The following is an 18,936-nucleotide window of genomic DNA, read 5'->3' as shown; positions in this document are numbered from 1 at the left end:
TCAGTACAACCAAATGTACCTTTTGTGTATGGCTTGAAGGACAACTGAAGTAAATAGGATATGAAGGATATATTTATTTCCTTTAAAACAATATCAGTTGCCTGGTTTCCTGCTGATCTTTCATGGATCTGAAATGTCTGAATCACGTACCTGAAACAAGCAATCAAAGATCTGATCTACATGCTTGTTTAGGGTCTATGGCTAAAAGTATTACAGGCAGAGGATTAGCAGGACAGCCAGGCAATTAGCATGGTTTAAAATGCAATAAATGTGGCAGCCTTCAATTTCCACTCACTTCAGGTGTCCTTTAAAGACTAGGTTAAGATGTACACACTGCTGGCATTTTCATTGTGAGGAGGAGGAGGCCATGTCATCCTTCCTGTGTAAAGGAACTTGTTACCCACTGTCGATAGCTATATAAGCTTTCTCACTTCTAGGGTTTTGCCTGCTCCTATTGCCAATGGGAAGTGGGTGGGGGTGTTTAAAGCCACAGAGGGGAGGATTTATGTTCATTCTGTAAAGCTGATTGCATTCAGCATTATGGAAAGTAAGCTAGGTTGTAGTCGCTGAACAAGCATGTTGAGCCAACAACGGCATGTGATGTGTCTTGTTTACTCGCATGCCTGTACAGTAAACTTCATGTATGTTTACTTAATTAGGTATGAAGTAAGCTGTAATGCCCACCAGTGATACATGCACAGGATACCACATCTAAGTGCATTGGAACTGAATCAGCCCCACTCTGTGATAGGCTAAAATACATTGAAGATGCAATTTGTTCATTTTGAAGATCAAATAAAGTGCAGACATAGTTAAAAACAAAAAGGAAACTTTAAAGACTGTACATGATTAGATTAACTAAATCTAACCCCATGGCAGTTTTTACTGTAGTCCTTCCTTACCAAAACCCACTGCTCTATACAACTTAGTGGTGTGACTAAAGGTAATGAGGATCTCTAAGCTCCAGGCCAGATGCAGTCCTCTGAATACTATGCTATTCATACTATGCTATTCTAGAAATTGCTTGTATATTAACTGTAAGAAGCAATGTGTAGGAGCATCACAATCAGTGGCGTAGCTAAAGAGCTCTGGTCCCTGGTGCAAGTTTTACATTGGGCCCCCCAAGCTCTCTATACATAACAATTGATACGTTGCTCCAAAACCTGCCAAGGACATCAACAGTGTCAGAGGTGCAAGAAGGGGATATGAAACAGTTTGTTAATGTTTACAACTATTTAAAACATCTATAAAAGTGATTATTACCAGCACAGGACCAACAGAGAGCTAAAACTGTGTTTTTGCCCCAAGGGCCCCGGTGCGGTCACAAACTCTGCACCCCCTATTGCTGTGCCACTGATCACAATTCATTTTCATATACTTTTTTGTCTGTAGTAGCATCTTTTCTGATATGTTTTTTTTTTGTTAAATGATGAAGTGTATGGACAGCCAAAGAGGGCCTGCCCACCCCCCCCCCCCCCCCCCCACACACACACACACACACCCTATTTTGAGTACTTACAAAATTGGTCAAAAAGAGGATGAATGTAAACACTAGGCCTCCATAAGAATAGGAATTTATTTGGAGACAATATAGTGGCAATGTCTCAAGCTTTGGAATTACACCAGTATATAGTGAGGACCACATACAAAATCAATTACATTTTACTTGAAAATGTTCTTCATAAAACTCAGTATGACAATTAAAATAATAAATAAAGTAGTCATGGTGTGAAGCCTGATCATGAAAAATAACATTTTTGATGATCAGGTTGCATACCATGACAACTGTAGAATAACAATGCAACAAGCATTTATTGATTAAAAATGTAGCAATTTTTTTAATATAATCAATCCCTATAAATGGTTAAAGAGCAGAGTTGGTGGTGCCTGACACATATTGTGGTAAAATATCTGCTTTCTTTTACCTAATACGTCTAATCAGACTATATTAAATATAAATAGTTCTGGTAATACATAAATCTTCCTTGTGCCAACCTACATAGAAGGAGGTAGAATCTTAAGGTGGCCACACACGATACAATAAAATGATCCGCTTTTACAGAAATTCGATAAAAACGATCGGATCTCCCGAAAAAATCGAAAGCTTTTTTTTCATTCGACTGAAAAATTCGGATTTCCTGGTTTTTTCGATTTTTATCTGTCCGGAATGACAGATATTTTTCTTCAATTTCTCTAAAGATTGTATGGTGTATGTTATTATTATTATTATTTATTATTATTTTTTTATTTATATAGCGCCAACATATTCCGCAGCGCTTTACAAAGCTTGTTATATTGTCAATTTAATAATATACACACCCAAGCAATTCTCTCAGAGTTTCCAATCATTTTTATCATAATTGGGGAAAAATTTAACACAGGTGTGTGGTGCATTCGTCAGATTTTTGAAATGTTACAATTAGTCAGAAAAAATTGATTGCAATTCTTGAATTGAACAGATATTTAAAAAATTGTATGGTGTGTGCCCACCTTTAGAATCATAGATCTGGCTGGATGTGGGAAGGTTTGTGTAAATGATGTTCCATTGGCAGAGAGCCAAGGCACAGCTAGCCTATTTAATGTTCATAAACACTATTTCTATGTAAAAAAAGGTTAGGACCACTTTACATTTCAGTGAGGCTCATTTTCTCAGTTTGTTTTTTATTGGTGTGGATGCACTTCTGATAGTTTGCTTGTGTAGTGCTATGTTGTATTATGCTAAAGCCTAATTTGTACAGCATGCATTTGAACATACAACATACACCATATTTTTGAAGAGTTAGTGTATCATAGCTGAAAGCTTCACAGAGATAAGATAACATGGAGAAGTGTGAGACAGAATTACCAAGAGGAATCGTGTTTGGTTAGCGCTCCTGCCTTGCAGCACTGGGCCCTGCGTCAAAATCCCAGCCAGGGCACTATGCACAGAGTTTGTATGTTTCCCATATGTCTGTGTGGGTTTCCTCCAGGTACTCTGGTTTCCTCCCACTTTCCAAAAACATACAGATAAGTTAATTGGCTCCCCACAAAATTGGCCCTAGACTATGATATATACACTACACCAGTGATGGCTAACCTTGGCACTCCAGCTGTGACAAAACTACAAATCCCATCATGCCTCTGCCTCCCCGAGTTATGCTTAGAGTTGTCAGAGTATTGCCATCACTGCACTACACGATACATACATAGACATACGACTATGGTAGGGATTAGATTGTGAGCCCTCAGAGGGACAGTAAAGTGACAGGACAATATACTCTGCACAGCGCTGCTGAACATTTTGGCATGATATATATGTGTGTGTGTGTGTGTGTGTGTGTGTGTGTGTGTGTGTGTGTGTGTGTGTGTGTGTGTGTGTGTGTGTGTGTGTGTGTGTGTGTGTGTGTGTGTGTGTGTGTGTGTGTGTGTGTGTGTGTGTGTGTGTGTGTGTGTGTGTGTGTGTGTGTGTGTGTGTGTGTGTGTGTGTGTGTGTGTACTCATACGTACCAGATTCTCTTGAGATTTTGAGATTTTAGTTCCTCCATAAACCAAATGGCCACAAAAGTCAATTTTTGATGCATTTGTTCATTCATCAAGTAATTATTATTAGTTCACTGCTTCTGCTGAAGAGGCACTATGAGCTGTGAAAAACATGTCAGGCAGGGTTCTTTCTTGTTTAAGCAGTCTTTCTAGAACTTGTTCATGTAATGGATGTCACACATACATGAAAATGCTTTTGTACAGTGAGATTCATTATTTAAAGGAAATATCAATCAAAATGTGCTGCCCCATGATATACTTACCCAGGGCTTCCTCCAGCCCCTTACAGCCAACATGTCCCTCACAGCATCTCCGCTCTCAGTCCCTGCAGCGGCGGGGACCCCGGGTCAGCGGCTGCGAGTGGAGATGCTGCGTGGGACATGTCGGTTGCAAGGGCCTGGAGGAAACCTCAAGTAAGTAGCTCATGGGGCAGCACATTTTGATTGATGTTTCTTTTAAGTGTTGTTGTAAGTACAGACATTTGATGGGTTTTTATATTATTTTGAACAAATTTATTTTTAACATGTTATATTATAATACATACTTTTATTTGGAGAGAAGATAATGGTTTTCACTTTAGATATATGTTACCAATAATTTAAATTTTGATTACATTTAAATTAGTAATAATTTATTTTGATTAAAAATAAATTATTATTGGACAGGGTTTGGAGAAATTAAGTTTTGCTGAAATTGATCTGATCTGTCTCCCCTTTTAGGTTCTCTGCCTACTTCATACCTCATTATCCTGCTAAGACCCCCCTCGTGGTGCCTAACCTTAACCCCATCCCCCCCTGGTGGTGCCTAACCAAAACCCCCAGAGGGCTCCTAACCTTAATCCCCCATTTTCTTTGTGTAATGTAAATTAGTACATAATTGTTTTTTTTTTTTTAACCAGTTCGGTCTATCTGGACGAGCTTCCTCGTCCAGATAGGCACTGCTGCTGCCGCCGCATGGTGCGCGCGATTGGACGCGCGCTCCCGCCGCCCGCCGCTATCCCCTGATCAGTGAATGGGAATATAATTCCCATTCACCGATCTAAATTCCCCGCAGAAAAACCGATGCTTTCTATTCAGAGAGCGCAGTATTTCTACCCCCAGGAAACATCTCCTCTCCTTTTTAGTTCCTTGATGCGAGATCGTTCGCATCCAGGACTTTTTTTTACTGTGGCCATCTTGTGGCCAAATAGTAAACTGCACCCACATAAGTTTTAAATAAAACAATTCTATTACTTTACATTTAAAATTAGCAGTTTCCCTCCCACACAAAAATTACCCACATACATTTTTTATTAAAAAAAAATAAACAAAAAAATACAATAAAAAAACAAACAAAAACAACATAAATAGTTACCCAATGGTCTGAACTTTTTCAATATGCATGTCAAAAGAGTATGTTATTATATTATTTAAAATTATAAGCTTATAAATCGCGATGGACGCAAATTGAAAAAAATGCACCTCTATTTCTAAATAAAATATCGGCACCATAAATTGTGATAGGGACATCATTTAAACAGTATAATAACCGGGACAGATGGGCAAATAAAATACATGAGTTTTAATTACAGTAGCGTATATTCATTTCAAACTATAATGGCCAAAAACTGAGAAATAATGAATTTTTTTCTTAAGCTTCCTGTTAAAATGGATTTAGAAAAAAATAATTCTTAGCAAAATGTACTACCCAAAGAAAGCCTAATTAGTGGTGGAAAAAACAAGATATAGATCAATTAATTGTGATAAGTAGCAATAAAGTTATTGGCGAATGAATGGGAGGTGAACGTTGCTCGGATGCATGAGGTTTTCGACACTGCGGTGCTGAACCGGTTAACCTAGAATAAAAAAATATTGAGGGGTCAAAACTTTTCTTATATTAAAGTTTAAGTAAGTTTGTTGAAAAATGATCATTCAATCACAAGTGAAAAACACAGAAGCTGCTTCTTGTAGTGCAAAAAGTTGAAATGTAAACAATTTTTTCTGAGAAAGCATAGGGAACAGTTTTAGAAACAATTATATAGTTTTAGAAACAATTATTTGTTAAGTAATGGGTTATTGTAATAAATTTTGTATGGAAATAAAAGTTAAAGATAACAAGCGACATAGTTGTTTTATATTTATGCTGCACCCTTTTACAAATGATATAGTTGTTTTATATTCACAGCCTTGTATGGTTAGTTATGGGGAGGGCTTTTTTGCATTATTAACAAGGCCCTTAATTATGCTTATAGTCTATATGTCAGGCCAGCAGGCATGGACTGCAGTTCTAATGTAGTGTAAAACTTATGTTACCATAGCAATCATCACCATAACAGCATAGATTTATATTATCAGTTAGTAGGTCTTGTACATTTTCTCTACACGTTTCTTTTACTATATAAAATGAAATATTTTACTGCGTCAACTGTTGCTAAGAACTTGCTGTAAGCAATCTGTGCACAAATAGTTTTTTAAAATGTGTATGGTATGTCAAAACGCATATCGTAAATATAAGGTATTATGTAAAATATACGTTCAAAGTATATAAAGCGAGTGGTAAACATTCCTTACCAAAATATCTACGATAGACTTAAAGAGACCCAGAGACGAAAAGATAACATATTTATACATACCTGGGGCTTCCTCCAGCCCCATCAGCCTGGATCGCTCCCACACCACCTTTCTCCGCTGCCTCTGTCCGCCGGTACTGGGTCCCGTCATTTCGGCCAGTCGACGCAACCGCTGTGCACTCCCTCCGTACTGCGCAGGCGCATGCGTACAAAGCCGGAGGGAGCCCCTGTGCATGCAGAAGACTGGCCGCATCCGGCGGAAGTGACGGGACCCGATACCGGCGATAGAGGTAGCGGAGGATGGCGGCGTTGGAGCGATCCAAGCTTATGGGGCTGGAGGTTCGTCTCTGGTTCCCTTTAAGCAGGAAAGTTGAATCAGAGGGATACCATTTATTGGCTAATATTAAAAGAGTCAAAAAAAGCTTTCAAACTAATAGAAGGTATTTTTTCTTCAACTCTACTTGCTAATAAAATAAAACGTTAGAAAACACAGCTTACATATTCCTGACATAGGAGTGTAATGAAATACAAAGACAAAATTGTCATTCTCCTTAGATCTTTCATTAACCTTCTTGGCAGTATGAGCTCGTCCATGACCGCCGCTGTGCACTGCTCCTGCCCTACTGGGCCGATTTGCACAATTTTTTTTTAAAACACGCAGCTAGCACTTTGCTAGCTGTGTGTTGGACGCGATCGCCGCCGATCGCTACCGATGCGCCACTACCCGCCGCGTAACAGGGCCACCCCCGAGACCCCGTGCACAACCTAGCCAATCAGTGCCAGGCAGCACTGAGGGGTGGATCAGGACTCCCTGTGATGTCACAACGTCGATGACATCATTCCATTAGTCGTCACGGCGATGGGGGAAGCCCTTAAGGAAATCCCGTTCAGAACGGGATTTCCGGACAGGGTTGATCGCCGGCGGCGATCGGAGGGGTAGGCGGGATGCCGCAGGGAGGGGGGAATCATGTAGCTAGCGCTAGGCTAGCTACATGATTTTAAAAAAATGCAAAAAATACTGCTGCGCCGCCACCCTGCCGCAATCAATAGAACGCCAGGGTGGTTAATGGGGAAAGTCCCTCCCATCTATCCCACCAATAGGTCTCTGTCCTGCTTCCTGACCTTTTCCAATGCCCTATCAAGGACCACAGCATCATAAAATCTCTGGCACATCTCACCTAAAATCAGATGTGTGTTTGCAGCTTCAGAATGTGCTAACACTTGTTATAACAGGTAGGTGTATTTGCTAACTCTAAAGCCTGGTAAAAAAATCCAATTTTATTTTGTCAATGACTGGCAATTTTATCACCTTCATGTAGTATGAGGGCCAACAGATGTTGAATACTATGAGCAGATAAACTCTCATACTACATGTAAATGGTAAGATTGGCTAATCAAATGAGTGCACACTCTTAGAATCCTTAGAAACCCTTCTAATACAGGGAGCTGTGTGTGCTGACTCTTGTTGGCTGTGGCTGTTGGACACCTGATTTTGGCTTGGAAGAGTATTTTTTCTCTGAGGCCTAGCTCACAGTGCTCAGTTTGTGTTGCAGAATAATTCTGCATGTCATCTCACTGCCCATACAAATCTATAAGCCTGTTCACAGTACTGTACTGTGACTGATCACGTTATTCTACCTCGCTGCATGCAAGTTTTTTTTATTAAAGCCTGTGTTCCATCTCCACTGCAATTCACACACATTATAACACATGCCCACTGTGAAACTAGCCTAACCAAAAAGAACTCTGCACTGTTTTTTTTTTCTTTATTTTCTTTATATGCAAGCTGTACTGTGGTTTTCTCCCCAAATGAAAGTACACTGTAGAATGGCTCTGAAATATATAGCACTAATGTACAGTATTAGTCCATAACAGTTAACCTGTGATTCTCAAATTAACTGCACACCACAATTGCCATAGCGCCCCTACCACCCAAACCTGTGTGCATGCGGCTAGCGTGCACACACCAAAAACCATTAGAAATAAACCCACCTCCACGAACTCCCTCCTAAGATGGAACAGTGCCCACCCAAGATCTCTGAGAGCAGGGATCCCGACTGGCCAGTTCCTGCGGGCTCGCAATAACTCCTCAATGGAAGAGGCATTTGAAAAGGAAAATAGTTTATTAACCAATAGATTTAGAGAGAAAGGTGAGAGTGTCATCTACAAGGCATATACGAACGCAAAAACAACTGCCCACAGTACCACACTAACCGATGATTACTATTTTTAACACTATCGAGCATTATTGGTCTATCCTACATCAGGATAAAGATCTTACCAGAATCATACCCACACGACCAGTGATCACGTACAGATAAACAACAAACTTTAAAGACATATTGGTTTGGTTCATAGCACATTTAATAAATACAGGTCGGTGAAACCTACATGGTTTCTCCCCAAACCCAATGGCTCTTTCAAGTGTGGGTATTGTAAGGCATGTGCCCACATGCCCACAGTGAAAATATTTGAAGCCCCTTCGAATTTTGAGGCCCCATCGAATGGCCGAACATTCTCGATACGTTCCTTTATCAACTGCAATACCAAGGGAGTCGTCTATGCCGCCAAACTTGTAACAAACTATATAACAAAAAAACGACTAGGCCCCTAAAGGAACTTGTTCTAGAACATGTGAGGGATATCAGCCACAAAAAAGACACAAGCATTGCCCGACATATGAAGGAAAAGCATTCATCAGACATCGGGCAAATTTCTTTGTAAAGGATTCAACACTGAAAATTGGGCATTCGTGGTGGTAACTTGGACAAATAATTGTTACAACGCGAATCAGAATGGATTTTTTTTACACGCTGTCCCTCAAGGGTCTTAAAGGGACTCCGAGCAGTGCAGAAACTATGGAAAGATGCACATCATTTTAAAGCTCTCTTTCTCCTCTTTCCAATGATATATAAACCACCGCCCTAGGCCTTTTATTTTTCGCTATTTTCGCGATTGAAATTGTCGCGGCCGCGATTTCGATCGCGAAAATAGAGAAAAACTAAAAGGTGTAGGTGTGATGATTTGCTCAGCTGCCTGTGCAGGCAGCCAGCCTTTTGACCATTGTGTAGGTTTGCATGCTGCAGGACTCTGGAAAGAACAGCTTCTGTCAGTTTTGCAGCTTGTGCTTGCAGAGGAATTTGCATACGTTGTCATGCAAATTGCCTGGCCACATTCATTGGAGGCGTGTACTATAAGTACTATGTCTTTCCCACAATGCCTCGCTGTTCATAAGGATTTCGTCCTATGTAACACTCCTGGTGGGGTGTCAGCCTTGCTCTCTGTTTGAACATCAGCTTAGAGTAATTCCTAAATCTGCGCTAGGCAGATTTCCCTAGTGCTGTTAGGATTGTATTATCTGTATTGCCTGTTCTGTCTTGTCTTGCCTGTTTGCCATTGTCCTGTCCCTATGGTGGTTGACAGGAAATGGTTCTGATCTCTGTTCTTGGAGTATAGCTGGTGCAGCGGTTGCTACCAGCTATCTCTTCTGTTCTGTCTCCTGGGATCGCACTAGCTACTTTTTGCTAGCGCTGGGGATCCTTCTGTTCTGTCTCCTGGGATCGCACTAGCTACTTTTTGCTAGCGCTGGGGATCCTTCTGTTCTGTCTCCTGGGATCGCGCTAGCTACTTTTCGCTAGCGCTGGGGATCCTTTTGTTCTGTCTTCTGGGATCGCGCTGGCCACTTTTCGCTGGCGCTGGGGATCCTTCTGTTCTGCTACTCTGTACTTGGATCGCGCTAGCCACTTTTCGCTAGTGCTGTGGATCCTATCTCTCGCTTGTCCCTGTTTTCGTGTGTCTGTCTGCTACGCTTGCTGGAGGCTCGGTGAGGTAACCGTTAAGCAAGCGCTCGCGTCCTGTGTTTCATGTTTGTCTGTTAATGGTTAGTTAGGCGTGCTTGTCTCTATTGTGCTTATCACGTGGAGACCGCGCATAACCGCGTGCACTGTTGCGAATGAGTGCGGTGTTCGCGGTTAGCTAGCATTTGTTATTTTCCGTATCTCCTCATTGTATTATTTGCTGTGCCTTTGCTACCCTCGTATTCTGTTCTGATCTGCCTTGTGTCTCGTCTGGCGATCGCACCTCTCGCGATCGCGTTCCTATTTCATATCTGCTGTTGTGTGTGTGCGGTTGCGGGGTGGCGACTGGATTGGCACACACACATACAACCTGTCCCTTTGCTCATTCTCATTCGCAATCGCCTCTCTTGCGATTGCGTTCTGCGTTTTGTACAATTCCTGTCTGGCATTTGTGGAGGTACAGAGGATTGGTTCCTCTGCACTCCCCAGCGCCATCTGCCGACAGGAATTTTCCCTCTACGGGTGCGTAGCACCTTTTCCTGGGTTCCTGCAAATTATACGCTTGTGGAGGATTTCCGCCGTGTCAGCGCACGCGTTGTGCGCTGATCACGGGGAAAGTTCCACAATCGTTACAGTATGAACAGCCCAACCCAAAACCCCAGTGTAGACGGAAATTCCGATTTGTACGATTTTGTCGAGTTTGGGTCCTGTGTCTTTAAGAGCTTTAAAAGGCTTAATTCAGAGACCAAGGCGGAATTTCTTTCTGAATGTGTGAGGTTTTGTCTGAATCCCACCTTTCAGATTTCTGATCCGTCCACGTCGGCGCTTCTGTTTGCCTATGTGCTCTTAAAAGACGATTTGTTCACCTGGGCATATAATCTGTTAAAAATCAATTCTTGGAATGGTAATCTATATCAGTTGCTTGCAGTGATATTCTCTCACTGGTTTAAACTGCCTGGCTTACCACCTGCTCTGATTGAGTGTGTAGCTGCTGATAAGTCAGCTGATCTTTCCCTTCCATGCAAAACTTTTCAGTATGACAATCAGTTCAATGTGTCTGTTGCCACTTCAGGTTTTAAACAGCAGACATGCAAAATGGCGAAAAAGAGAAAAACTAAAAGACGCAAGCATCGGAATAAAACACTTCCTATTGATGTTTGTAATGATGTTGTTCCGTCTCTGGCTTTTTTGCCCCAATCCAAAGCTTATGTGGATCCTGCTATAGGTAGGATCGCACACTACATTAAAGCAGTTAAAAAATCTGTTCTTTTTCCTGAACTCCAACCCTATGGAGATTATCTTGATACTGGCCTGTTTGAACCCCCATTTGCTTCCTGGGATGTTGGGGCCTTGCTGGAGGAATTCGATTTTGATTGGAAAGCCTTTTGCGATTTTTACATCGCAAAAAGCGAAGATGTCTTGAATGCTTGTCTTGACTCTATGTACCTTCTGATTGATTCCGATGAATGTGACAAGGATGATGTGGATGTGGTGATCTATGTATGGCAAACGATTTTGGATGAGTTGCACACACACCAACCAATTGATTCCAATAAAGAGACATCGTTGTCGGATGATTGTTCCTGCCTTTCTGGGGTAAAGCATGTGAGTCTTGACTTTGTGCAATCTGAAATGAATGAGTGTGCCGCTGTGGTTGATTCCTGTGCGAATCCTGAAGGATTCGCTCCTGACAGTGTGCAGTTTGAATCTGTGCGATCTGATGCCTGTTTCTCGGATGTTCCTGCAGATTGTGATCGGCATGAGTCTGCCGGTTTCCTCAAGGATGTGTGGGATCCTTTGTCATTTAGAAACAGATCTTTGAGATCTTCCGTCTGTGACCCTGCTATGGGGAAAAGTTCTCGACTATGCAGCGTCAAAGGTAGATTTAATATGCCTAATAAAGTTTGTCCTGTTGATGTCACTATTTCTTCTGCAGATGAGTCTCTGTCTCACCCTGTTCACACCTGTAAGGGCCCGTTGCCTGGGGACAGTTGCTCCATCGTTTCGGTCCTAGATGCCTTGCAGTCTGCTCCGCAGATCGCGGAGGTTTGCGCTATAGAAGCGTCAGTTTCACAACCTAAAGTGAATTTTGATTCGCAGGTTTTGCGTTCTGATTCCTCGGATTCGACATTGTTAGCCGAATCTAAGAGTGAGACAGCGCTTCGGTTTTGCGAATCTGATGCTGAACCCTCTTTGCCTTATTCAGAGACGCTTTCTCTGAACCTGCCCTGTACCATGAATAACAATATGATGTCCAATCACACTGACATTTGTGAGTCCCTTTCTTGCTCTGAGGGAAGTTTTGACTCTCCACCCTGTACTCTGGATGAGTCAACATTGCCTTGTACAATATCTCCTGCCCTGCCCCTAGAGGCTCGTCTAGGTATTGCTGCTATTTTTACTTGTTTCTCTGCAGTTTTGGAGTTAAAAGCTAGTTTGACTGCCACACAGAATTCTGGGTACAGTGAGAATGAAGTTAGGGAGTCAGTGTGTGTTCCAGTAAATATACCTGTACATTCCCCTCATGATGATGAGATCCAGTCTCAGGTTATGGTGGAACCATTCCTGGGACATCTGCCCTGTCCACAAAATAAAGTTCCAGTTTTGCCCTGTAACATGGATAGTTCAGAATCCTTCCTAGAAAACTTGAAAAATGATGTTCCTGAGGTCTTGTTTGATGTTCTGGAGGTCTCCGAGTTCCTCCCAAAGGGTGCAGAACTTGTAGGAGATGTCTCCTGTCCCCTAAGTCTTTCTGAGGTGTTGCCCTCTTCCGTAGGCATTGCTGCCTTGCTGGCTACCTTTTCAGCTCTGGTGGAGCTTCAGTCATGTGTAGTCAATGATGATATTACAGTCACAGAAATTTCCGAATTTGAATCCGAGTCTTCTTTTGAAAGTCCAGTGCTTGAGACCATTGCTCGTGATGATTCTCTGCCCAGTTCTGGTTTTGGTTTCCTCGTGCCGGACTCTGAGGTTGGCAGTTCCCCGACATGTCCTGAGGTTTCTCCTGTGCTGGTGTACCCCAGTGTGCTCTGTGACCCAGAAAGCCCAAGTGTGCCTCGGTTACCAGCGTACTCAGATGCTTCCTCGGTGGAGACATGCTCTGATTTAGCCTGCCTGCTTGCATGCCCAGAAGTGGTCCCTGAAAGTCTTGATCTTGATGGGTGTCCTCGTAATTCTGAATCCGGAATTGTCATTGGTTCCATGGGGGTTCTTGGTAATTCTCCATGTGAGCCTGGTGATTGTTCTGCCCTCTTGGGATCTCTGTGGAGCTTCAAAAGGTTCTGGGAGATTCCGGGAGAAATTTTGCTTGGTCCCCTGGATAAGATCAACGGTGGCTTTTGTGTTGTAAGGGACACTTCGAACAGGTATTGTGGCAGGTTTGGTATTTTCGGACGCTCCTTGGAAGGTGGTGGGTATTGTCTGGAGGGTGTCGATGACTTCTTCTCTGGCGTTCACAGTCCTGATGGGTGTTATACTGAGACTGGTGGTACTGATAGGCATGTTTCGGTGGCTTCTGTTTCCGATGAGGTCGGTTTCGGGTGGACTGACTCTGGAATTGGACCTTGTCGGGCTGTCCTGACCTTCATGAGTCTTCAGTTTGAGTCTGTTGCTAATAGCAGTTTTGAGGGTCGTCTGGAATTCGACCCTGGAGGGGGGGGTACTGTGATGATTTGCTCAGCTGCCTGTGCAGGCAGCCAGCCTTTTGACCATTGTGTAGGTTTGCATGCTGCAGGACTCTGGAAAGAACAGCTTCTGTCAGTTTTGCAGCTTGTGCTTGCAGAGGAATTTGCATACGTTGTCATGCAAATTGCCTGGCCACATTCATTGGAGGCGTGTACTATAAGTACTATGTCTTTCCCACAATGCCTCGCTGTTCATAAGGATTTCGTCCTATGTAACACTCCTGGTGGGGTGTCAGCCTTGCTCTCTGTTTGAACATCAGCTTAGAGTAATTCCTAAATCTGCGCTAGGCAGATTTCCCTAGTGCTGTTAGGATTGTATTATCTGTATTGCCTGTTCTGTCTTGTCTTGCCTGTTTGCCATTGTCCTGTCCCTATGGTGGTTGACAGGAAATGGTTCTGATCTCTGTTCTTGGAGTATAGCTGGTGCAGCGGTTGCTACCAGCTATCTCTTCTGTTCTGTCTCCTGGGATCGCACTAGCTACTTTTTGCTAGCGCTGGGGATCCTTCTGTTCTGTCTCCTGGGATCGCACTAGCTACTTTTTGCTAGCGCTGGGGATCCTTCTGTTCTGTCTCCTGGGATCGCGCTAGCTACTTTTCGCTAGCGCTGGGGATCCTTCTGTTCTGTCTTCTGGGATCGCGCTGGCCACTTTTCGCTGGCGCTGGGGATCCTTCTGTTCTGCTACTCTGTACTTGGATCGCGCTAGCCACTTTTCGCTAGTGCTGTGGATCCTATCTCTCGCTTGTCCCTGTTTTCGTGTGTCTGTCTGCTACGCTTGCTGGAGGCTCGGTGAGGTAACCGTTAAGCAAGCGCTCGCGTCCTGTGTTTCATGTTTGTCTGTTAATGGTTAGTTAGGCGTGCTTGTCTCTATTGTGCTTATCACGTGGAGACCGCGCATAACCGCGTGCACTGTTGCGAATGAGTGCGGTGTTCGCGGTTAGCTAGCATTTGTTATTTTCCGTATCTCCTCATTGTATTATTTGCTGTGCCTTTGCTACCCTCGTATTCTGTTCTGATCTGCCTTGTGTCTCGTCTGGCGATCGCACCTCTCGCGATCGCGTTCCTATTTCATATCTGCTGTTGTGTGTGTGCGGTTGCGGGGTGGCGACTGGATTGGCACACACACATACAACCTGTCCCTTTGCTCATTCTCATTCGCAATCGCCTCTCTTGCGATTGCGTTCTGCGTTTTGTACAATTCCTGTCTGGCATTTGTGGAGGTACAGAGGATTGGTTCCTCTGCACTCCCCAGCGCCATCTGCCGACAGGAATTTTCCCTCTACGGGTGCGTAGCACCTTTTGCTGGGTTCCTGCAAATTATACGCTTGTGGAGGATTTCCGCCGTGTCAGCGCACGCGTTGTGCGCTGATCACGGGGAAAGTTCCACAATCGTTACAGTAGGGCAACGATTTAGGTGTCGTCAGAAAGAGAAGAAAGAGAGCTTTAAAATGATATTCCTCAAGCCATAGTTATATTGTATTACACAGGACGACACTTTCCCCAGTGTCAGAAGCTCCATTCTGCTGAATGCAGCTGCTGACTTTGACAAAAAGTCGCCCTGTGTAATACAAAATAACTATGGAAAGATGGATATCATTTTAAAGCTCTCTTTCTCCTCTTTCTGACGACACCTAAATCGTTGCCCTACGCCTTTTATTTTTCTCTATTTTCGCGATCGAAATCACGGCCGCGGCAAATTCAATCGCGAAAATAGCGAAAACTAAAAGGCGTAGGGTGGCGGTTTATATATCATTGGAAAGAGGAGAAAGAGAGCTTTAAAATGATGTGCATCTTTCCATAGTTTCTGCACTGCTCGGAGTCCCTTTAATGAAGATTTTGTACTGGCAAGTTTTCTGTAACTGCACATTGGTCGATCTGGTCGTTGTAACCCTGTGGGTGCTTTATATTGTGACCTTCCCCGGTCTCACCACCACTGGCATACTGCATCTCCAGTGTGATGTTTGATCTGACAGATCTAGATTTTTCCCCCCACCCCCTCCCTCTGTATGTACCTCCTATCTTTGATACTTGTCAGAAATCTCTGTGAATGTTTAATGACATGATCTGCACTTTAATTCAACTTTATGAACCCAGTGGAGCCTGCTGTTAAAAGTGAAGCCATCACCTACACACACTAGATAATGGAGACAGTGCATGCTTTCTAGGTGAAGGGATTTGTCAAGTGATGCTTCACCAGTTTATGGTTCCCACGAGGACCACAATTCAGTCTTTTGACGCTTCCTTGCATTCCACGTGTATGTGTATATGCGTCACCCTGGGTGACGATGGGTTTACGCATGACGCGTTCCACGCATCACTTTTTACGCATCCACGTGAAACGCGGAAGTGATGTCATACACTGTACAAGAAATGTTGGCCCGTAATGGATTTCCTTATTTGGCTGATGGCTGTGCACTAAGGAGATATGGTGTAGCCTGTCACTAAATCATCCTGGGTGCAGGGCCCAAACGTGTTGTTCCTTTTAGCATTATGACATTAGGATAGAGGTACATGAGGAGCATGACTAATACATTGGGAGGAGCGGTCTAAACTCTGACACACCCAAGATGGAGTGGGAGATTCATCACCTGGAGCATATTTAAATCCCATTGTCAATGATCACCTCAGCTCTGACTTGAGCGTTATGCTGGGGGTTATGCTTGTGGTGGGGGGTTCTGTATATATGTATTTTTGCACAATATTCAGCTCCTGATGAAATCTGTATAAGATGAATCATGTCAAGCACTGTGTAGCACTGTAAATATATCTAGCACTCCCTACTTTTTTATGTTTTTAACCTCCTTGAATCTGAGGTCTATGGTGCACTGCAAATCAGACACCACTGTTCTATATCACAGGGCTAGCTACACCCCACTCATCTGACACAGAGATTCCCACTTGTGTCGGATATGTATCTATTGTAAGTATGGCGGGATCAGCAAAGACACCCATATAGACAGGGGCCCTCTAAGGGGCTATTTCTTTGATTTTTATCCAAATAGCTTTATATATAACCATTGTTAAATTAGTGGCAAAATTGTCCACACTCTCTCTGTACAATATAGGACTGATTGAGCCATTTTTGACTCCCGTGTTGCATGTATTTATTTCTCATACACTTATCGGTATTGTTGTTCTATTAAGAAATAATACAAAAACCAGGAGAAATAATACAGCATATAATACAATAACATTTGTAAAGAGCTTTACTCCCATAGGCCTCAAAGTGCATAGAAATAGATCTCCAGGTTTTTATGGAAGGGTAAAGCTAAGTACTCACGGGGGGACAATTGTAGCCGTCGCTAGCACACGGGAGCGTGTGCGCGACAGTTCGGCGATAGCTCGTCGCCAAGTCCCTCTTCATCCACACTGCAGCAGAGGGATTAGCGATGCGGCGGAAGCTGTTGCCGAGGTTCCTCCCCCCCGCCGAAAGCTCCGTGTGCTGTGTGTGGGTAGCTGTCGCTATCCCGCATACACATGCGGGACTGGCGACAGTTCCGGCGAGGTTGCGGCGACGGCTGTAGCCGGCGATTGAACATGTCAATTGCCTGGCGACAGCTCCGACGGGCGACGGTTCGGGGCGCGCGCATCATACACACGGGCGAACCGTCGCCCCAACACGCGCGTGCCACGTGGTTGCGGCGACGGCCGTACCCCGTGTGTATGAGCCTTAAGAGATCCCGAATCAGATTAGACAGACTGCAGCTACCTAAACAACTGGGAGGCCTTAATCTACCTACTATACGTCTCTATAATCTCGCATGTATGTTACGACATGTAAGAGACTGGTTATCTAACACCTCTGAATTTTCTAACTTTACTCTGGAAAGTGCTCTAGCTGAACCCTAGACCCTTACAAGGCTTCTACACTCCTCATGGGCTAATGTACCTTTCAGGTTAAAGTGTAATGTTGTAATCTGAGATACAATGATCACTTGGAAGGAAGTGAGGAAACTATCTCATCTCCCATGGAAGATATCTAAACACCATTGTGGGGCACACCTGACTTTTTCCAGGCATGCAACACAATGCTTTTCTCAGGTGGGAAACCAATGAGAAGTTTATGGCCAGGTCAGACCTTATGTTCTCAAATATTTGGTATTTGGTATAATGTAAGACCAATAATGTCTCTCACCCCTTTTGATCACTTTATTTGTCCAGGAAATGGGAGACTTTCCCTCTCCATGCTACATAAGGGCCTACAAAATCTTAAAGCTCAGGAACTTAGTTCTTTTAATTTGCAAAAATAGAATAAATACTTCTCTCACCCTCAACTTACAGTAAAGATTCTAGAAGGCTTGAATACTTATAGACAAATTATAATTAGTGAAGCATGGAGAGAATCTCACCTCCTCTTCCTCTATCATGCTAAATATGCATTCAATATGAAATATAATCAACCTCCACCAGACTATAGAGCTGAATGTCCAAAGTGTAAGCACCCATCTGCTGACATGGTTCATTGTATGTGGTTCTGCCCAACTCCCTCATTTCCTGGCTCATTTATAAAAGATAGTATCTGTTTGAGATTATAGTTAAGCTAGAGTGGGTAGGGTTTTTTCTCTTATTTTTGTTTGGTTCAAAAGTTATCTCAGCTGTTTACCAGGACTTGTTCCCATGCTAAACAAGTAGGCACACCCATAGGGCTGCCTCTCGAGGACTCAGTATAAAATATTGCATTTTTCCTCAGTATGCACATATGCAAATGAGTTGTTTGTAATATACTGATGACTTGGCATATTACATTTGTTAACTCTTAAAAATGTTTCTAAAATTCAATAAAATATTTTTTTTTTAAAAGAGCATCAAAATGTTTGAGAATACTACATAGGTGCAGGGTGGACTGTGTTACAGAGGAAATAGTCAGGTGTTCATAAATGCCAGACCAAACAGGTGGCTTTTCAGTTTGGACTTAAATGCTTCCAGGGATAGAGATGTCCTGATTGGTTGTAGCAAGGAGTTCCAAAGTGTAGGGGCTGAATGACAGAAGGCTCTGTATTCAAAGGTTTTGAAAAGGACTCTGAGGGTGACCAATTTGTTAGATCCTTTTGATCTAAGATTGTGGGAGGTGTAATGCAGTTGTGCATGTATTTAAAATGTCACTAAGCCAATCTTAAATAGAATTTTCCATTTTATGGGTTTACCTTGCTTTTTTGTTGTTTCACCTTCTATAACTATATTTTAGCTTAAAGGAAACCAGAGCTGGTATACATAAAATGTTTTATACATACCTGGGGCTTCCTCCAGCCCCATATGCACGGATTGCTCCCACACAGCGGTCCTCAGACTTCCCGCAACTCTGATAACGGGTCCCTGCACTTCCGCCAGTTAGGCCAGTCTGCGCAGGAGAAATGCACCCTCTACGTATCTCTCCAGTGGCTACTGGAGAGA

General features: G+C 43.1%; 1 protein-coding gene across 4 annotated transcripts in view; it reads left to right on the top strand.

The window, feature by feature from the left end:
• The window catches only part of ARID1B (AT-rich interaction domain 1B), a 703,333-nt gene that overhangs the window by 600,360 nt on the left and 84,037 nt on the right, over nt 1–18,936 (top strand). The gene's annotated exons all lie outside the window — the stretch shown is intronic.

This window comes from Hyperolius riggenbachi, chromosome 4 (genome assembly GCF_040937935.1).
Source record: "Hyperolius riggenbachi isolate aHypRig1 chromosome 4, aHypRig1.pri, whole genome shotgun sequence".
Lineage (NCBI taxonomy): Eukaryota > Metazoa > Chordata > Amphibia > Anura > Hyperoliidae > Hyperolius > Hyperolius riggenbachi.
This window is presented reverse-complemented; position numbering and strand designations above follow the sequence as displayed.